General features: G+C 46.4%; 1 pseudogene; it reads right to left on the reverse strand.

The window, feature by feature from the left end:
- Nucleotides 1–7223: 7223 nt before the first annotated feature.
- Nucleotides 7224–22255, reverse strand: LOC119361414 (annotated as a pseudogene).
- Between the last annotated feature and the right edge of the window lie 676 nt (nt 22256–22931).

Here is a 22931-nt window from a genome sequence, read left to right on the forward strand (position 1 = left end):
GGCACCTTTCAAGGTCCCTTGAAGTCCTTGGGCAGGCGCACGTTGCGCAAAGCCGCTATCAAACAAGGAACACCACCAGTTCTGGTGGCTACTACAATCTCAGTAGAAGTCGTTAGATACTCTGGAATATTCTGATATGCCGCCTGTTGAGCCGTCCGCTCGTTCTCCTGACATACTCGGTCTTGCACCGGGTTATAGCCACCATGTTGGTCACGGCGTTGGGCGTTGCTTGACAAAGCTTCGGACTCCATGTGCCTGCTGTAACTTGGGCTCCGGTTCTGACGCGGCGGTGCTAATCAAGGCGGAGGAGTTGAATGGATCCTGTCTCTGCTGTAAGAATAGGTCTCTTGCTGAGCTAGGGCCGTCTGGACAAGTTCCATGATTCTCCGGGTCTCCACCGCTGTTGGATCATCACCGTCCACTGGGAGAGCCGCCAGGCGCGCTAATGCTGCGATTAAGTTCTCCATGGGATTGGAAAAGTGATCCTCCGGTATCGGCACATAACGCGGTGGTGCCATGCTCACATGAGGAGGTGGCATCTCTCGACGCTCAGTCGGTCCTTCTGCTCCGGCTGTCATAAACTGATTGGCATCTAGCGGGTTACTTGGGCCGGCTCCGGGTGTAGTGAAAACAACCTCAGGGTCATAATTTGGAGGTAACCGGGATTGGGTCTTCTGGTGTCTCCTCCTCATTACCTCATTGGACGCATTTAAGCTCATCGTGAGTTGGTAAGCCTCTGACTGCAACCGCTGTGCCCGGGCGTCGAGAGCCGCCCGCTCTGCAGCTAGGCTAGTATCATCAGCTGCCAAGGCCTCCTTGGCCTGAGCTATCTCCTCACGCACCCATGCCACCTCTGCGTCATGCTCATCTTTGTTCGCAGGGATAACCGTGGCGGTTAACAGGGCTATAAGCTTATCCATGAGATCTATCAGCACTTGAGCCGGCGGGTGCACAGGGCCTCCTGCCCCGGCCGCTCCTATCCCGGACGTAATTGCAGTAGCGGCTGTAGAGTTTTGGCCGGGTTGAATCCCAGCCATGAAGACTCCTGCCCAATTTGGCGACTCATAGGGGTCCGGAATACTGAAGCCATCGGAACAGCCCCCAAGCACGCCATCTTGTACCTGATACATCAAATCTGTTGAACCGGCGGATGAATCACCGCCAGAGTGGACGGCCGTCTCACCACCATCAGAAAGCTCTTTTCCGTGGACGCAGCCCACAAAGACACGCTTCATGCCAGGTTGATCTCGGGCGGGTTTCGCACGCTGAGCCGTCTCGACGAGGTCGGTGCAGTTGTCCGGCTCAGGCCCCGGCTCACCAATCCGGCCGATGAAGACGTGGATCCCTCCGAAGGGGACCCGGTACCCGTACTTAATAGAGCCGGCGTCGGGGCCCCAGCCTTCGTCGTCGATGTAAATCTTGCCACGACGACTCTTGGTCATCCGGCCCGCTACGTATCCCTTGAGCCCTTCGAAGTTGCCCTTCAAGAACTCAACTCCACCGTGCGCTGGCCCCATGGTGGGCGCCATCTGTCATGGAATTGTCACGTCAGATGTCCTCGTGAAAGGACTTAGTTGTGGAGCCATCGCAATTAGGAAGCTTAAAGGGGTTAATCGGGACAAGGGACACGAGAGGTTTTATACTAGTTCGGCCCCTTACGGTGAAGGTAAGGCCTACGTCTAGTTGGGTTGGTATTGATGTTTCGATGACCAGGGAGCGAGATACTCTATGCCTGGCTCTCGATGAGTTGTTTCCTGCCCTAAGCCGCCAGTAGGTCGTCCCCTTATATACACGGGTTGACGCCCTGCGGCTTACAGAGTCCCGGCCGTCTTATAAACAGTGTCCGGTTCGGTGACTAGTAAAGTCTACCTTATGATACAAGTCATATTACTATGGCGGTTTATTACAACGGGCCCTAAGTCGCCTGCGGGCCTTAAGCCCTCTATGAACCGCCATTTTCACCTTTGGTCTTGGGCTTCTCTCTGGTAAGTCTTCTTTGCGTAACCCGGCCCCTCCTGGGCGGCTTACAAAAATAGTTATATCCCCAACAATCATGATGCTTTTATGTTTGTATTAATTTATCGACACCTTCTGTGTAACCATGTGGACATATTTTTTGATATCGGCTTTCGCTTGAGGACAAACGAGGTCTATGCTTGGGGGAGTTGATACGTTCATTTTGCATTATGTTTTCCTACTCTTATTTACAATGTTTTTGATCAATATAATACTTTGTGCAGCAATTTTAATGCCTTTTCTCTCCTAATTTGCAAGATTTACATGAAGAGGGAGATTACCGGCAACTAAAATTCTGGACCTAAAAAAGCTATGTTAGAGATACCTGTTCCACACATCTCCGAATGAGCTGAAATTTCATGGAGAATTACTTTGGAATAAATAAAAATTATTGGAGAAAAGAAATACCATATGAGGCCACCCAGGTTCCCACAAGGCACCAGGGCACGCCCACCCAACTGGGCGCACCCTGGTGGCTTGTGGGGACCCTAGCCAGCCTCCGTGGCCCATCTTCTGGTATATAACCTCATTTTCCCTAGAAAAAATACAGAGAGGACTTTCAGGATGAAGCGCCACCATCTCGAGGCGGAACCTGGGAGGGAGCACTTTTGCTCTCCGACGAAGCGATTCCGCCGGGGACTCTTCCCTCCGGGAGGGGCAAATCAAAACCATCGTCATCACCAAAAACCCTCTCACCATGGGTGGACCAATCTTGATCAACATCTTCACCCGCACCATCTCATCTCAAATCCTAGTTCATCTCTTGTATTCAATATTTGTCTCAAAACCTCAGATTGACACTTGTAGGTTGCTAGTAGTGTTGATTACATCTTGTATTTGATGCTAGTTAGTTTATTTGATGGAAGATTATATGTTCAGATCCATGATGCTATTCAGTACCCTCTGGTATTGAATATGGCTATGATTTGTGAGTAGTTGCTTTTGTTCTTGAAGACATGGGAGAAGTCTTGTCATGAGTAATCATGTCAATTTGGTATTCGTTTGATATTATGATGATATGCATGTTGTTGCTTCCATTAGTGGTGTCATGTGAATGTCGACTACATGACACTTCATCATCTTTGGGCCTAAGGGAAGGCATTGTGAAGTAATTATTAGATGGTGTGTTGCTAGAATGACAAAAGCTTAACCCCTAATTTATGAGCTATTCCGTAATAGGTTGATTTGGATCCATATCTTTCATGATATGGTTAGATTTATCTTAATTTTTCTTTCGTATTGTGGATGCTTGCGAGATGGGTTAATCATAAGTGGGAGGCTTGCTCAAGTAAGAAAACATCCAAGCACCGGTCCACCCACATATCAAAATATCAAAGTAACGAACATGAATCAAACAAACATGATGAAAGTGACTAGATGAAATTCTCGTGTGTCCTCAAGAACACTTTATTTATTATAAGAGACTGTTCCAACTTGTACTTTGCTACAAAAAGGATTGGCCTACCTTGCTGCACTTTAGTTACAAATTATCTATTACCGACAATTTCAGTGCTTGCAAAAAATATCTTGCTGAGAATCGCTTGTCATTTCCTTCTGTTCCAACGTCAGCGCGGAGCTTGGGAGGTAGTCCTGAAGCAGATGCAGATTGTGGTTTGAATCAACGACATCTGGAAGATGGAATGTGTGTTGGGTTCGTTGTTGATGGATGACAATTGTGGTTTCCTCATTTGGCATCTTAGTCGTGGTGGGGTGCTAGATCTGGAGTTAGATGAGTGTCCGGGGTGCTGTGTTGGTCTGATTCGTTCAATGGCAATGTCTTCACTTTCAGTGAGCCAAATTGGAGGCCCGCAAAGTTGCATATCAGCGATGGAGCCATGACGACCTCGGGTGAGGAGGTGATCCATCATAATTTTCTTTGGTGGCTGCTGTGGTGATGCCGGAGGCAACTCACGGGCGTTGGTGTCAAGCTCAGAAATATTCTGCTATCTTTTCAGTTTTGCCATGTCAGTCCTTACATGACTTGCACTTTTATTTTTATGATATAAATGAGACAAGTATTGCCATGAAAAAAAACTTCATACCATGAACTGATGACCTCATCACCTACAGAGTCACCTACAGGGACATCGCAATTAAAATTGATGGAGCAACGGGATGGGAGAGGATCGATAACACATTCACACATGTTTTCGCTCAAGCCTTGAGTTTCTGGAGAGGCAGAGGGCGATGGCAGAGTAGGGGCTGACTTGGGTGCGGTTCTGGTCGCACCATCTCGACTGATCCTGTAGCCCCGCACCAGACTGCCCGACCCGTAGAGGCACCATCCGTACAACGCATGGTAATTGACACCCGCTAAAAAATGCACTCAATGTAAATAAATTTACAAATAATTTTTTGTTCTTTTTATTAGGGATCTTATATCATGTGACTTTTCTATTATGAGGTGCAAATACTTTTTTTGGATGAAGGTGCAAATGCTTGAATCGTTGTGTACAAAGAAATTTGGAATGTCTTCAAAAGAAAAATATTTGTGTTCTGCGAACACCTTCGTACAAGTATTGAGTTCAGAGCAATGAGGTATTAGCAGACTTCACGTTAACTACCGTCATCATTGTCAATGCTATAAAAATCGACAGCGGGAGAAGAAGCCGATTGGACATACCGGTTTTTGTTTCCCGACAAATTTCGTGGCATAATTTTGCTAAGGGTATTTGTGACACTGTACTGGAAATACCTTGAAGAGACAACATATGAAGAAGCTTTCATCATACAACAAGCAAGATATAAAAAGAGTGAAATGCCTTCTAATTTCTTTGTTTTCCTCTAATATCTCAGGACTAACAAATATCTTGATTGGGGTCTAGAAGAAATGTAACCCCAGCACGAGACACCTCCACGAGCATTATCACTCTCGATCTACATGTAATTTCGTTCTCAAAGCAAGTTCATGAAAGCATACATTCACACATATATATATAGTGTAGGGGTATCATGCTAGATGTGTTAACTTGTATTTCCTTCATCAAATTTTCTTTTGGGGGATATTTAGGAATTGTGAATACAAAGGCCCCTCAAGAGATAAGACATGATATCCGTGCATGTCATTAGTTGTGGTGTAGCGAGAAATGCATGTAAAAATGCATGATGAAAAACAAGATGTCACACAGGCCTGATCAGGTTTCAATTCCACTCAGCTGGTGACATGCCATTGGTGGAGAGGGCTCCGCGAGCCAATGACAAAGCTTTTTGCGCATGTCTCCGTGGCATAAGAAAACCGTGACAACACCTTTCTTACACGCTAAATTATTAGCCGTTAGGTACAGACTACGTAGCTGTAGGTTTTTGGTTGGGTTGGTGATTGGCGATCACTCCGTTGGCATGTGCTATATAGCTCAACAACTATTGTGTAGGTGGCAGTGTGGTGGAGAATACAACCACCACATTCTCAGTGAAACCGACTAGTGGGGCACGGAAACGGCTAAGAAATCTCGATCAAACTTGCCTAGTTTTTTCTTAAAAAAAGCTTGCCTTGCTCAAAACGAGTGAATTGCGAAAAACATCGACACTTCAGGTAAGGTTTGCAGGAACAAGGCATTTACGGAATTGTGCCAAAAAGCACTAATTTTTTTCATAATTTTTTGCAAAAAACACTAGTTCGCGGCTTTGGTCGTTTTGATGACGATTATGACAGATGGGTCCCGGAAATGATGACGTGGCGTAACGGTTCGGAGGTGACACCGTTAAACCGGGGATTTTACACGGACGCCCTTCTTCAAAAACTTAAAAAGCAATCAGCCCCCTCCTCCTCGCGTCTTCTCTCCGGCCAACGTGCCATGGCCTGCCCTTAGCGTTGCCTTCTTCCCCACCGGAGCAGCAGCTGCCGCGGGCGCCGGAGCACTGACAGCAACAGCTTTTGAGGGCTAGCAGCAGCAGCTTTTGCTGGGGCGAAGCTGCTGGGGGAGCGGGAAACCGGAGCGCTTTCGCCGACATACCGGGCGGGGGCGGTGGAGGGCACGACATGGGGCGGCGGCGGAGCTCTACGGTGCGCCTCCCCGTCGACCCGCCATATGCTGCACGGGCGCACGGGCGCGAGCATCAACCGCGATGGCCGCGCACGGGCGTGAGCGTCAGCCGGGGTGGCCGCGTATGGGCGTGAGCAGCAGCCCTGGCGGTCGCGAGCTACAGCCGCGCCGGCCGCGGCCAGTCGGCCATGCTGCAGGACGGGGGCGAGGGTGATGGAGGTCGATCCGGTGGCCAAGCTGCAGCATTCCCGGCGGATCCAGTGCCGGACGGGGGTGCTGGAGGTCGATGTGCCCGGATCCAGCGTGGGGCTCTGCGGAGGGCGGCCTGAGGAGGGATGGGTGGCGTCGGGAGGGCATGGAGACGCCGGCGGCGGAGGCAAGGTCCGGCCGTCCTATGTGCAGGGGTGTTTTTTCTTTTTTGAAGAAGTGAGGCAGTTTTTGGTAAAAAGTATCTCTAACGACCTCTAGCATCATCAGTTACGCCACATCATCATTTCCGGGACCCGCCTGTCATAATCTTCATCAAAACGATCAAAGCCGCCAACTAGTGTTTTTTACAAAAAATTATTAAAAAAATTAGTGTTTTTTGGCACAATTCCGTAAATGTGTGGTTCCTGCAAACCTTGCCTGAAGTGTCGATGTTTTTTGCAATTCACTCGCTCAAAACGGGACAACGCCCAGAATACCCACCTACATGTCAAATCGTATTATGAAATTATGGAATCAAATAGAGTGAGACTTCATTAGCAAAACAAAGTAGGAGTAATAAAGTATAAACTCCTAAATCATCCTTCAGAGTTGGTACGGTAGACTCGTAGAACCATTTTACATGATCATTTTTACGGAAAAAAATGAATTAGGATCACTCCTCTCGCGTTGGTACGAACCGGAAAAAATGTTGAATCCCATCGCAAAAAGAAAATTTCCCCAAAAAATTATATTCAGTTTGACTTGTCAATTCTGTTACCTAAAAAAATGGTACTATAGAATTCGGGTTAAATATGTTGGTAAGATCACAAAAAAAACACACATTAATCATGGATAAGCCAAAGCCATGCGGGCTTGGAGGCCTCTTGTCAGTCTCACTCTTGTCAGTCTCACACGAACTGAGATGCCAGAATTCACTGGATCATGTTCCAAAGAATTCGTGTGGCAAGGGAAACTGAGGTTCAGGTTACTCATGTTGATGTACTCAGTAGAAATGGTACCCATCAATTTGAGTACCTAATGGAAATCTTTGTGGTCAAGATGACGATGATTGTGTTGCTGCATAAGTTCCTTGAGAGATCCCTAGATGGTCGAATGTCCATGGCCGAAAATACCGGAGCTCTTCATCCACCAGTGAGTGCCCAAGAGTACGATAAGTCTGTTGACATCAGTATACAATTACTAAGCTCCCAAGATTGTGAGGCTCCTGGTGAATCTGTGGTGTGAAAGCTGTGTGGGTCAACGTTTGACAGGGTGTGAACCGGTCGGATGGCAGCTGGGTCCATGTGTGTTGTGCGCATTCGATGTATGTGGACTGTGAACACGATCTTAGTCGGTTTGACGTTTATCGTCGGTGTCTAGAGCCTCGCCCTTATCGCATTCATCCATGCTGCTCCGCCAGGGGAGGGCCTCGGGCGTTCGCTTCCCTGGGACTCAGGCATCTGGCGCATGAGCGGCGGTGGCGGTTCAAGGAGGCGAGACCGACCAAGCCCTCGCCACCAGCGCAGGATCCTGCGGTGCGGAGGCCGAGCATGGGAGGCCGATGTTGATGCCCTGATGACACAGATCGGCTTCGGCTTTGTGATCGTCTTCACCTCGCTCTCCGGCGTCGGCGCCGGCGTGCGCCATGTGGTGTCGCTACCAGTGGCGAAGCTTCCGCTGTTCTGCATGTGGCGTTCTTCGTTTCCTTTTACTGCTGGGGTCGCGATGACTTCTTTTCCTCTTCTGATTTGGGTGAGGCGAGTACCGGTTTTGGTTCCCTCTCAGAGAAAGCAAGTGGCGGCGCTGGTTCCTACTCTCAGAAGGCATGGTGCCGTCGATCTCTTCAGCGGGCGGGGAGTGTGGTGCTCAGTGCTCTTCTGCTGCGTGTTTGGTGCCTGCTTGGCTGCTTCTTCGTCGGGGTCAGACCTTCTGCTGCTGATTTCTTCTGCCTCTGCATCGATTTTTTTGGGGGGAGGCTGTGAGCTGCGTCGGCTGGTGGGTTTGCATCCCCTGCGTCCTTGTTCTGCCTGTTCAGAGGTTTGTGATTGATTTGGACCTTCCCTGGTATGAACCAACCAAGCTACCAAGCTAGCGTATACTTCAATTTCAGTCAGAAAGCTGTTACACCTTTCTGTTTCAGTATGCACACAAGAGTTCACATGTTTTTGTTTTTAATTTTAAAATAGTTAAATAGTTAAAACATTCCCCTGTAGATCCATATTTTGTTCCTGAGTGGTTGAATGTTTCCATAAATTACCACAAATTTTTAATAAGCGAAATCAGGGTGTCTTTCTTTATATATTTTGATGGTGAGTTTATTCATAAAATTTGTACAAGTGTTGAACTTTACTGACGGTAGCTCGGCCCAGCATAAGAAGATTCAATATACAGAAGATGGTTGCCAACAAGAGCTTGATGGCACGATGGTTAAAAATACAACCGACATCTTAACTCTGTGAGCGCTGCTACACAGACGACAAACACTAGACGTTTTTCAGACGATGCATCATATCAAGCCGTGCATGTGTAGAGCAAAACTGAACAACGCCGTTCAATCCCACATCGTCCAGCGTTCGGTCGGGGTGTTGTCGTCCGCATAGTAGTTTAGTTAGTCTGTCTCGATTGGTATGAAACTATGAATACAGAGGTAAGCAGATTTATTTATTATCCTACTTGCTCAACCATAAGTCCATAATAATTTCATTTCCAGGTATATTAGTCCGCGGTTTATGTAATACAAGCATATGGGGGTTCCATGGGGACATAAGGAATTCACGACAATTATTCTCTATGTAATTTGTTGATAATTTATTGAGCATATATATTGATTTAACATCATTTAGTGGATATGTCACCAGTCAAGATAATGCTGAATTTAAGAGTTAGAAGTGATGCTGAAGAAATTAAGGCACTCAGGCTACCATCGGTCCGGTGTCCTACTGAGCAACACATGTTGTCTTTTAATGTAGGACACCTTAATGGTAATGTGGTATCTCTCCAACATAGAAGTTACTTTTAATCGATCATCTATTTGTTTGTAGTGGTTTCTTTGCCATTTGGTAATGTAAAACATATCCCACAATACCACTCGAAGAACAAAATATGCATTGCAGAGCCGTCTCCATAGTCAATGGCTACTTTTTTTTTAAATGGAGGCGCACCCCCGGCCTCTGCATCATGACGATGCATGCGGCCATCTTATTAACAAACCAGAATCGTCGAACAAGTCTTACAGCTCACAAAACGGAGCATAAAAGAAAATCCAAAAAAGGAAAATTACATGCGAACCAAGTCAACCGGCACAATTAAGATAAATAGGATTCTCTAGACTCCTATCATGTTATGCGAGCGTCATCCCGAACCGGTTGAAAATAACCCGAGCTACAATCTCCCATTGGTTGCACCCAGTAACCAAAGGCTCCCTGGAGTCCATAGGAGTTAGTAAGGACCACGTGCGGATCCAAGCTGTAGCCCTAAAGATAACCTGCAAAAAAGTTAAAGTGTGTTGTTTGTTAAAAATCATATCATTCCTGCAGTTCCATATAGCCCATAATAGCGCACATATTCCAATCCGAATACGAGCCGCAGTAATCTGCTCCACCCCAGCTAACCACGTCCCAAACAAAGACGCAATATCAACTGGTGGATTAATATTAAAAGCTATATGAATCGTTCTCCAAAGTAATTTGGCAAGTGGGCATTCAATAAATAAGTGTTGTATTGTTTCATCATGATCACAAAAACAGCACCGCGAAGAACCTACCCATCGCCTCTTGATTAGGTTGTCCTTGGTGAGAATCACTTGCTTATGAACAAACTACAAGAAAATTTTAATACGCAAAGGGATCTGAACTTTCCAAATGTGTAATGACCGAGATAGGGGGTCTGAATTAATGAGATCCATATAAAAAGATTTCACCGTAAATCTCCCATTCGAAGTTAATTTTCGTTGTATTGAATCCGGTTGATCGGAGAGTTGAACTTCTATCAATCTCCAAACCAGGTGCATCCAGGCGGTCTATCTCTCACCAACTAACACTCGTCTGAATTGGATGTTCAAGGGAATTGTTTGAAGGACGGTACCCACGTAATCCTCCTTACGTTCTACAATATTATAGAGTGTAGGATATTTGATGGTCAAGGGCGTCTCTCCTAGCCATGTGTCTTCCCAAAATCTTGTTGACATGCCATTGCCAACCAAGAATTTTACTCTACGAAAGAATAGGTCCTTCATGCGCATAAGTCCCTTCCAGAACGGCGAATCAGTCGGTCTCATGGTAACCTGGGCTAGCGTTTTCGAATGCAGATACTTATTACGCAAGATTTGAGACCACATACCCTCCGGCTCAGTCTCCAGTCTATAGAGCCATTTGCTCATAAGACATTTGTTCTTGATTTCTAAGTTTTCAATGCCGCGACCCCCTTGGTCTTTAGGTCGGCAAATGATATACCATCGCGCGAGACGGTATTTCCGCTTGGCCTCATCCGACTACCAAAAGAAACGAGATCGAAAGAAATCAAGACGCTTGCGAACTCCTTTCGGACCTTCCAAGAACGACAGAAGGAACATCGGCATACTAGTCAGTACTGAGTTAATCAGAACTAGCCGACCTCCATATGACATAAGCTTACCCTTCCAGCAGCTTAGTTTTTTTCAATTCGTTCTTCAATACATTTCCAATCTTTATTGGAGAGTTTACGGTGATGGATCGGTATACCCAAGTAATTGAAAGGTAAGGCACCTGACTCGCACCCAAACAGTTGTCTGTATTTGTGTTCCTCGTCTTTGGCCTTCCCAAAGCAGAACACCTCGCTCTTATGAAAATTTATTTTTAGGCCAGACAATTGTTCGAAGAGACATAAGATAAGTTTCATATTACCTGCCTTAGCCATATCATGTTCCATGAAGAGGATAGTGTCCTCAACATATTGTAGAATGGAAACCCCTTCATTGACAAGATGAGGAACTAGACCCTCTACGTGGCCATGCTGCTTGGCCCTGCCAATAATGACGGCCAGCATATCTGCCATAATATTGAACAGAAGAGGAGACATGGAATCACCTTGTCGTAACCCCTTATGTGTCTGGAAGTAGTGACCGATGTCGTCGTTCACCTTGATTCTGACACTACCTTTCTGGACTTGGGTATCTACTTGCTTCCTCCAAGTTTCAGTAAAACCCTTCATGCGCATTGCCTGTTGAAGAAAAGGCCATTTTACTTTCTCGTACGCCTTCTCAAAGTCCACTTTTAAAATAACCCCATCTAGATTCTTTGAGTGGATCTCATGAAGCGTTTCATGTAGAACGACCACCCCTTTCAGTATGTGTCGTCCCGGCATGAACGCTGTCTGGCTCGGTTGGATTACCGAATGAGAAATTTGTGTCAATCTATTAGTTCCTACCTTTGTGAATATTTTGAAACTCACATTCAGTAGGCAAATGGGGCGGAATTGTTTGATTCGAACAGCCTCATCTCTCTTAGGTAACAACGTGATCGTCCCAAAGTTAAGATGAAACAACTCCAAATGACCGTCAAAGAAATCATGAAACAAAGGCATAAGATCATCTTTAATAATATGCCAACATTTCTTATAGAATTCAGCGGGAAATTCATCTGGCCCCGATGCTTTATTCGGCTTCATTTGGGAAATTGCCTGATAAACCTCTTTTTCAGTAAACGGTGCAGAGAGAATATCATTCTCTGCTGCTTGTAGTTGAGGAATATCATCAATCACAGATTCATCCAGGGACACCTTCGATGAATTAGGGGGACCAAACAGTTTTTTATAATAGTTAGAGATGTAAGCCTTCAGATTTTCGTGTCCCACTATTGTCCCCTCGTCCTTCTCAAGCTGTATAATTTTTTCTTCCTATGCTTGCCATTTGCAACCATATGAAAAAATTGTGTATTGTCATCGCCTTGGACAACCTTCATTGTTTTCGCACGCAATGCCCACTTCAGCTCCTCTTCTCTCAAGAGGGCCCGTAGACCTTGCTCAGCCTGGGACTTTGTTTGTTGCTCATGCACAGAGAGCAGAGTGACCTCTGCCTTTAAGTCTAAAGCCTCAATCAATTGAGTAAGACGTTCTTTTTCTTGTTTATTGTATCTGTATTTTTTCTCATCCAATCCCTGAGTCATTAAAAAAGTGATTCTCACTCATGAATGTGAAAACACTTCAGGTTAGACTTGGTGTTACAAACTTAAATCATTGGTTATGCTTATCTATTACACATTTTTAGCTACATTATAAGTGAAATGGATGATGATTGCCTTCTGTCCAAAAAAAGATGATTTAAAGCTGCAGTGTGGTTTCCTTTTTGGCTAATTCAGTTTTGGCTTTGTACATGATGTTGAACTATTTCCAAAGTCATATAATTGATGCTGAGGGCGCCTCCACTGATGGGCGGCAGAGGTGTTTGATGCAGCAAAGGTTGATTTCCATGCCTCCACCAATGGATGGATGGTGACCTGAGGATACAGGGCCAGAGGCCCAAAGCTACTAAGATGAAGTTATGGTACAGTTTGCAGTTTGCTTTATGTTCCTTTTATTTTATTCAAATGAGTGACATTGAAAAAACTGATTCCATCGTATCTTTTTATGATAGCATGTTGTCATTTTGGTTTCACTTCCTGTAATGTCCGTAAGGTTAGTTTAAAGAGATGGAGCATTCTATTCAGCTTTAAAAAGAACAAACATTGTTAAAGAGTGTCTGTTACTACTGGTTCTGATATCTAGAGTATTGTAATTTGTTCATTTGATTGCTAAGTCGACATCTAAACAGTGAAGGACATAACTGATGGACCATCACAACAATTCCCGGCGCAGCAAAGCGCACATGCTCATCTAGTACATGTTTCTATATCACCTTGAATTCGCAGGCCATACCAAGCTCTTGGATAAATACACACCCAGCGGCCCGACTTCAGACAGTACCACCCCGTCCGCCATCCCATGGAACCATAAAACCGATGTCTGCAGGTTTCCAAGAATTCAGAGACCACGTTGGCAAGAAGAATGAGGTATATGTTCAGTTCTTTCATGGTTGCAGCGTGGGCTGTTGTTACCTTTTTGGCTTCAGGTGGCACCCTCTCGGCAAGCGATTTGCTTAGAGGAATCGACAGAATGGAGATCAAAATTCTTTCAATAAGTAATGTCTTGAAGCCCGTCGCCGCCAGCGGCTGATCTCCCTTCTCCGGCCACCTCCGGCCCAGCCAAGCACAGATCCGGAATCCTCCCGACATCCTCTCTCCATCCATCCCGAAGCCCGGCGCGACCCCCTCGCAACCCCCTCCTTCTTGCGACCCCCTCGCGCCGCCACCCAGGGCGATTGCTGCCGCCGCTACCGCCGGCAATGGCCGCGGTGGTGGCGGCGCCCGATGCCTAAAGGGCTAGGGCAGGAGGGAAGCAACGAATCTCCCATCAGGCGGCTGGGGCGCCTCATGCGGGGTCTTCACGCGGCAGCCACGACGGTGTCCTGGCTGTGCGGCGGCAGCCGGCGAACCAAGGGCTGGCAAGGTCCTCCGGTGGGATTCTTCGCTATGCGATGGGCGGCGGCGGTGGCCGTGGATCTGGCATCCCAGCCAGATCCGTCATGGTTCGGCTATGGCCGACCAGCGACGCGTGATGGGGCCGGCGTGGGGCGGCCGGAGGTCCTCAGCCGGCTTTCTGACGGCACCATAGGTCTTCATGACGAGGTTCCGCTCGGTTCCAGCCAGCCGTGAGATCGGGACGACGTGGCTTCCGGTGAAAATCGTGCCTGACTGCGGTCTTGGCGGACGATGGCGGCGTCGCGGACGTCGTTCCCTTCTTGAGGCATCGTCGTTGCAGGTCACGTCAACCTGATCGGGAAGTTCAGGGGGAAACGCTAGATCTGGGTCTACCGGATCGGACGATGACGGCGCTTTCGGTGTCGTTCTCCCTCCTAGGGGCATTGTTTTGGAGCAAGTGCTGATTGGATGGGACAAGAGGAGGAGCGGTGATTTATCTTGCCCATTGATGGCGGCGGATCATGGCGGCGTGGCGCAATGGAGACTCGGCACCCGATGGCGGAGATGGACTCGCGCAGGAGGGTGACGCTGTCTGGCGTCGTGGTGGCGTCGGCGGCAGCCAGACCGGGCAAGGTAGATGCAGCAGTACAACTCTGAAGATGGATTGGTGGCAGGTGGCTGCGGCGGCCTCATACCCGGCAGGCGTCCTGGTTGAGGAGCACGCCGGACTGGTGGGTGCCCATACCCGGCAGACGTCCTGGTTGGGACCTCAGATCATAGATGTTAGGTTTGGCTGCGATGTCTGTTTGGTATTAGGCCCAGACTATCAGCGCCACTTCATCAACTGGATAGGAGTAGCGATGGATGTTGTTTTGACGGTGGCTTTAGTCTCACTATTGTATGACTTTGTAAGGTCTGGTGTTAATAATTAATAAAATGGTTGTATGCATCGTCAGATGCAGGGAGGTTCCTCCTTTTCTACAAAAAAAGTAATGTCTTGAAGACAGAGAAGATTAGATGCAGGTTTCAGCGCTTCGCCTCCTTGGCTCAATCCACAAACGAAGATATTTGTAGGACTCATCCCAGCGAGCACTTCTTTGTCTAACATTTCGCGCACATGGACTCCTTCCTCGTCTCTAACAGTGGTCTAAGAAAATTAAGTGGGCACAGTGAGCAAAGTAAAAAGAATAATCAATGCTATAATAGCAAATGAGATATTAGCATGTAAATGTTTAGAGACTTGGACAGTTTATCTGTTCGTCATCCGATTTTGTGGTCCAATTCAAAGAATACAGAATTTGTAGAACAATAGAACAACAATGCACTCTGTTCCAGGCTCCCGGTACTCTGCTTTTATAATGCAAAGTGCTAAGAACTTACTCTACAGTTTATCAAGCAAGCAGATACTAAACCTAAAAACTAACAGTATTCATGAGAAAATAAGGTCATGTTCGTCCAAAATTAACAGTACAACAGACACTAAACCTGGGCGAAGGGCGCCGGCCGGGAATCACCGTTGCTGGAAGTGACTACGCCGTTGCGCAAATCTCGCTCAGGCTAAGTAAAGCCACCCCTACCATATTTGCATATTTGCATGAGTCACAAAAGAAGAAGTGTGAGCTGGAGTGTCTCGAGAGGGCTCTCTCCCGATCTCGAGAGGGCTTCCGTCCGCCTCCGCCCCTCCCGACCCCCTCCGCCTCCCGTCCGCCTCCCTTCCCCTTTGCCTTCCCTCCTGTCGCCGTCGGATCCAGGCTGGGCAAAGCCCGTGCGGGGGATGATGGCGGCGGCGGGGCGTCCCTCCGTCACGGCATGAAGGCGTGGCTGTGACGGTGGATCTTGAGTGGGCGCCTCGGGACGAGGTGTCTGTGGCCATGGCATCGGTCACATAGCAATGTGACCTCCTCTACCTTTGGCTGTCTTCATCGTCGGTTCAAAGGGATCTAGTCGGTGGGTGTTGCCTCGCGGTGGCTTCCGGGCGGTGAATCAACCGGACGAGGAGATGGTGGCCTAGCTGCTGAAGTGGGTGAGGATGCCACCCTCGTCGGCGGTGCCCGTGGGTGTCGTTTTCCTCGTTGGAGGCGATGGCGGGGCATCCCTTGCTCCATTGTTTCTGGGGGAAACCTCAGATCTGGAGGAGGCTACCATTGACGGTGGTGCATGTGGGCATCGTAGCCCTCGTTCGAGGGGTTGAGGGGCCTCCTGGATCGGATGATGGCGACATCTTCGTCGTCACCCCCTTGAGGGCATCATCTTTGGAGACATTCATCGGCTGGACGGACATGTGGACGGCTTGGTGGTTGGGCGTCAGTAGGTGGTGGAGCGGTGCTTCATCCTACACATCGATGGCGGCGAATCTAGGCGGCATGGCGCAGTGGAGACTCGGTGTTCGATGGGTGACGATGGACTCGCGCAGGAGGACGATGTTGTCTGGCATCGTGGTGGCGTCGATGGCAGAGAGGCCTAGTAAGGTCGATGCGTCAGTATATGATCTGAGGATGGATGGATGGATGCAGGAGGTGACAGCCCTTGCAACGTGCGCATGTTGTGTCCACTGAAAGTGCGCCGAACCAGTGTGTAACCCAGTCCAAGTATTGTGGCTTGGATTGGACATCCGGCATTAGATGTTAAGTGCTGGTGCAATGTCTATTTGGTATTAGACTCAGATATTCGGCACCCTTCATTACGAGGATAGGAGTAGTGACTGGTGTTGCCAAGATGGTGACTTCAGACTTATTGATGTATTACCATATAAGAGCTTTATGAATAATTAATAAATGGTTGCATGTATCGCCCAGATGCAGAGGTCAGTGGTAAATCCTCCTTTTCAAAAAAAATAAGAAAAGAAGAAGTGTGTTCAACCTTGTCTGCGAATCATGGGAGCTGCTAACAAATACTAACACTCAACACGTTTCGTTGATGCAAAATTATCATGTTACAAGAGATCAGAACAGCGGGGTTCTCTTCCTCGGACAATGATTTAACTCCCTGTAATTTGACCATTCGGTCAAAAAAAGTACTTCCGCCCCGTGGAGAATCCATTCTGGAAACGATGTTATCAACTCAATAAGCAACAATATCATAATTGTTTGAAAAGACACCATAGATAAAGCGAGCTGCAAGGTAGGTATATTTGGCGGGGGAGGAGAAGAAATGTAAGTCTATATGGTACTCCCTCCGTCTGGAAATACTTGTCCTCGAATACTTTAGTTATAGATACATTCATTTTATCCATTCCAAGGACAAGTATTTCTGGACAGAGGTAGTACGACACATTTGTGAAAGGATTGTCAATCTCGGTCTACATTGGTTCCCAGCAAGGTTATGAAAGGATACATATGTAGTATAGGACGTCACGCTAGAAGTGTGAGCTTGAGTTTAAGAAAAGAAGAAGCGCGCGCGAGCTTGCATTTCATTCATGTAATGTTCTTTTGGTTGTCATTTAAGAGTGTTTAATACAAATGCCTTTCAAGAGGTAGGAAATGACATATGTGCATGGTGTTAGTCGTGGTGCAATGAGAAATGCATGAGAAACACACGAAGTCGCATAGGCACAATCAGACTTCAGTATCCAGCCGTTATTTCTGTTGTAAGCCGGTGCGCTAATAAAAGCATCTCTAGCCCTTCCCTCAAATTTCTTTTAACTCCACAAAAGATTCTGCTTTAGTGAGTAATTAATTTAGGGTAGCATCGAGGTGGATTGACGTGATCTTCCATGTACATGCCATGTAAAACTTGTTTGGTGCTGGGGGTTCTTGTCCCCATTCTTCTCTAATACTCCCTCCGTTCCTAAATATTTGTCTTTCTAGAGATTTCAACAAGCGACTACATACGGAGCAAAATGAGTGAATCTATACTCTAAAATGTGTCTATATACATCCGTATGTGGTAGTCCATTTGAAATCCTAAAAAGATAAATATTTAGGAACGGAGGGAGTATATGATAAGCACATCCTTATGTTTTCAAGAAGAAAGACTCATACCTGATCTAGCCATATAACTCGTCAAAAATTTGATGTGTTCTTCTCAAACCTTCCCGTCCTTGAGAAAATGTGAGCACCTCCCATGTTTTCACCTAAATGATACAATATGTTTATATCTCATTGCTTCAGGTTATGTTGTAGCCTAGAATGTCCATTAATTAGACAAAACGCTGCCTAGGCAATGTTTTTCTCAAAAAACCAATCAACACTTACTAGTGGTGTTGGTCCTAATAATGCCATTGATAGATAATATACAACCGGCAAAGGAAAATTAGGCAACGCCACTAATATAGTAAATACCTGTGAAGTTATATGTCCAGCGCCACCGGTAGTGTCTCATTTAGCGATGTGCCACAAGATGCCACTAATGTGTGCTCAATTAGCGGTGTGGAGCTGCGATGCCAATCATGACAAGTTATCAGTGGCCTCCGGCTAGTGCGCCACTAATGACGTTTTCCCAACGCCGCTACTAGACGTTTCTGCACTAATGACAGGCTCGAAATGTAGACTACTTGAGATAATAGATTTAGTGACATCACAACACCATTGTCTTCATGTGTTAATATTACAAGTATGTTGAAAAGTAAAGTACTTGTGCAAATAAATGATGTATGCCTGTGTATTCTGTTTTTTTTGTCAGATTCATTTGTCCGGCTGACCAAACATAAATAAAACATAACCCTGGTAAGATTAGTGGTGATATTATCACTGACCAACCAGTGGTATGTGATGCTTGGTTATCAGTGGCCTGTCAAGTAGCCCATCTGTGATATAACTTTTATCACTAACCCTGAGGCATCGGCGGGCCACTCGCGCGTAAGTGATGATACAATTTGTTGTTCAGTGATGTCTGGCTCTTTAGAAGTGTAATAAGCCAGTACTTGATTGTCATTCATTAGATTTAGTAGAGTCTGTTTGCAAATTAGTGTTTACAATCAACACTTATTTAGTGGACTATTTTACATAAATGTGAAATGCCAAATATGGAATTTGAATAAAAACCCTAACATAGTGAATCTGGGATGCAACCAAACATAAATTGTGTGAACGATGTGCGCCTAATTGCGCAAAGGCAAGGGTACAGAATTAGTACAACACTAGAACAACAATCCACTCAGTTTAGTATATCCAGGCTCCATGTACTCTGCTTTTGTAACTTGTGCACTGTCTTTGAATGGTCATGAGGATTCTAAAATGGTTCTTTTGCAAGTGTCTTTTCTAATGGTCATGAGGACTCATGAGTAACTCTGCTTTTGTAACTTGTGTACTGTATCAAGAAAGCTTGGTTTCTGATGCATGCATAATGTGGAGACTGCAGCGGATTCGGTAAATAGTATCGTCTGATTTTTAGCAGTAAGTTGTAGCAACAAATATTGAGTACTGAAGAGAAAAATGTGCGTGGCTACAGTCTATATGTAACAAACCGAACATCAACATCAAGCAGTTGTTCCTGGGGGTAATTGAGCTGGGAAGTACGGCGGTTATGGGAATCTCGGATAATCTCAGCCCGAGATGCCGAACCACGCATTGATCCAGCTGTGGGAGAGATCGCACGTGTGTTTGACAGAACCATGCAGTCACTTCAGCAGCCCGCCGACCATCATCGTCGCCGCAGCGGCAGGGGGAGGCACCATCTGGATGGCGTGGAGTCATCGATGAATCAATCGATCGGCGGCGTGGAAGGCAGTTCGTGCTGGTGAAGGGTACGGCGAAGGAAAATAGTGCTGGCGTGGTAGGCGTGGGCTCTGCGTGAAGACGATTGCGGCAGCGTGTGTGGCGTGCCGTGCGATCGAATATACCTCCGTCACCCTACTCTGTTGCTGCGTCGCTCTAGAACCATTGTCCTGCGGTGATGGTGAACGGCGCCTGCCGGGAAACGCTGCTGCTGGAACTGACTACGCCGTTATGCAAATCTCGCTCAGTCTAAGTAAAGCTACGCTACCATATTTGCATATTAGCATGACCGCATGAGTAAAAAGAAAAGGTGTGTCCAGTTTTTCTACAAACCATGGTAGGTGCTAACAAATATTAATAGTCCAAATGTTTAATCATTGATAAAACGTTATTGTTACAAGAGATCAAAACATGGGTCCTTTTTTTCGCAAAAAAAAAGGAAATGATTTAACTCCCCCTAATTTGAATGTCCAGCCAAAAAAGTACATCGGTTGAGCGGAGAAGCCATTCAGCAACTCATATCATCAACTCACTAAGCGGCTATATCATAATTGTTTAGATAGACACAATAGATAAAGCCCATAATCAGATCTTCAATATGTGTGTACATACAAACAAAAATAATAAGATGCCTTTTGTGTTTTTTGTTTTACTCCCATGTCTCAGAGCTCATGGATATATTTGATGGGAAAGGAAAGGAAATATAAGCATATAGTATGACACATTTGTGAAAGGATTATCAATCTCAGTCTACATATAGTTTTGTTTCCCAGAAAGGTTATGAAAGGATATATATATGTATAGTATAGGATGTCACGCTAGAAGTGTGAGCTTGCATTTCATCCATGTAATGTTCTTTTGGTTGTCATCTAAGAGTGGTGAACACAAATGGCCTTCAAGTGGTAAGAAATGATAGTGCATGGTGTTAGTTGTGGTGCAGCGAGAAATACATGAGAAACACACAAAGTCGCATAGGCGTAATCATCCATTATTTATCTGGTAAGTCGGTGCTGCTAATAAAAGCATCTGGAGCCCTTCCCTCAATTTTCTTTAACTCCTCACAAGATTCTCCTTTAGCGAGAAATTCATTTATGGTAGCGTCCAGGTGGATTTTGCATGATCTTCCATGTAAGAATACTATGTAGAACTTGTTTGGTAGTGGGGTTCTTGTCCCCATTCTTCTCTAATATATGATATGCACACTCCTGCATAGTCAAGAAGAAAGGGAGTCATACCCGATCTAGCCATATAAACTGTAAAAAAATTGATGTGTTCTTCTCAAAACTTCCCCTCCTTGAGCAGATTTGAGCACCTCCCATGCTTTCCCCTAAGGCCTTGTTCGTTTAATCCTCCTCCCTAGGGGATTGGAGTGGATTGAAGAGGATTTTGGCTTGTAGGGGATCTAATCCCCCTCAAACCCTGCCATTCCCCTTCAAAAATCACCTCAACCGAACAAGGCCTAAATGATATGATATGTTTATATCTCATTGCTTCAGGGTATGTTGTTGCTCAAAATGTCCTTTAGTTAGAAAAAACGTTGCCTACTAGGCGGTGTTTTTCTTTCAAAAAACGGCCACCTTGAATTCCCAGGCCATGCCAAACTCTTGGAGAAATGCACATCTAGCGTGCCCTGCTTCAAACAGTACCACACCGTCTGCCATCTCATGGAACCATAAGTCCATAACACGGGAGTCTGCAGGTTTTCAAGAATTCAAGTTGAGATTAAAAACAGTAAATTTGCAAGAGGATTCAGCTACAAAATATATTTAGTTTAACCGTGGTTGCTGGGCTGTTGTTACCTTTGTGGCTTCAGATGTCACCCCACTGAAAACAACACACCCACCTATAGTCTTTGGGAAGAGTAGTACACTTGCTATGGTTAAATCGCCTATTGAGAGGGAATGGAAATCAAAATTCCACTAGTAAGTACTCCATCCGTACCGATGCATAAGTCATCTTACATTGTGCACCGCGATCAAGGCAGAGGGGAAAACAAGATAATTTAATATTTATTCACTAATTAATAGTTTAATACCATTGCATGCAATGAACTAGCCACTGCATGCCGTGCTAGGTACTCTCAAGTTATTAAAAACTTATACGCCCCATGTTTCTTATTGGTTGATTCCTTCATTAATGTCAAGAAACAAGAAACGAGGTAAGAGTTAATGCACCGCACCTAAGTATTTGGAATTATTTAGTTTTCGTAAAATGACTTATGCACCGGTACAGAAGGAGTAGGTACTATCTTGACACCCGAAATGATAGTTGCAACTTTCAGTATTGCACCTCCTTGGCTTAATCCACAGACGAAAATGTTTGTAGGGCTCGTCCCAGCGCAACTTCTTTGTCTAACATTTCGTGCACATGCTCAACGGCTTTATGGACTCCTTATCTCTAACAGTGGTCTAAGAAACAAAGTGGGTATAAAATGAGCAAAGTAAGTCATAATTAATGGTGTAATAGCAAATGGGGTGAAAATAATAGGAACTGATGTATTAGCTTGTAAATGTTTAGAGATTTGGGACAATTTATTTGTTCTTCATCCAGTTTCGTGGTCCAATTCAAGGATACAGAAGAAGTACTCAGTTTAGTATATCTAGACTCCAGGTACTCTGCTTTTTTTAGGTAAGGGTTGATTGGGACACCCACCCACCCACCCCCGGGTCGCCAACCCTAGGCGACACCGGGGGCGATCGCGCCGCCAGCCCTAGGTCCCCTCCCCTCGCCTCCTCCGTCCAGCCGCCGCCTGAGGCCTCAACGGCGAAGCCTGGCCTATGATGGCGGCGGCGGGGCCTTATCTGTCGTGCGGTGGTGGGACTTTAACGGGCAGCGGCGGCAGAGAACCGGCGGTAAGGATCCGCTCACCCATCTCGGTGGAGCCGTGCAGCCACAACACCAGCCGGCCGACCCTCACCGCCATCCAGACAGCATGGGGTCAGCAATGAACCGATCGATCGGCGCCGCGGCCGGCACAGCAAGGGGCTATAGAACCATCGCCTGCAGTCGTGACGGCGAAGGGCACCGGCCAGGAATCACCGCTGTTGGAAGTGACTACGCCGTTGCGCAAATCTCGCTCAGGCTAAGTAAAGCCACCCCTACCATATTTGCATATTTGCATGAGTCACAAAGGAAGAAGTGTGAGCTGGAGTGTCTCGAGAGGGCTCCCTCCCCATCTCGAGAGGGCTTCCGTCCGCCTCCGCCCCTCCCGACCCCCTCCGCCTCCCGTCCGCCTCCCCTCCCCTTTGCCTCCCCTCCCGTCACCGTCGGATCCAGGCTGGGCAAAGCCCATGCGGGGGATGATGGCGGGGCAAGAATTTCTTCATCATCCCAAGATTGAGCCAGGTGAGTGTATACTGTATGACCGCGGCAAGAATTTATCAAATATTCAAGATCTGTCACAATAAGGTTGTAAATGAAATTCACTTTCTAAGGGAGGCATCCAAAAATTTCAAAGAGGTATAGTGCACTAACTGCCAACTTGCCAAACAACGCTGATTTTTTGTGTGGAAATAATCATCAATTGTTTAATTCATGACCATCATGACCACCCTTGAGGAATAGATGTGGGCACTTTTCTGGAACCTGCGGGGCTTTGG

This window comes from Triticum dicoccoides, chromosome 2B (genome assembly GCF_002162155.2).
Source record: "Triticum dicoccoides isolate Atlit2015 ecotype Zavitan chromosome 2B, WEW_v2.0, whole genome shotgun sequence".
Lineage (NCBI taxonomy): Eukaryota > Viridiplantae > Streptophyta > Magnoliopsida > Poales > Poaceae > Triticum > Triticum dicoccoides.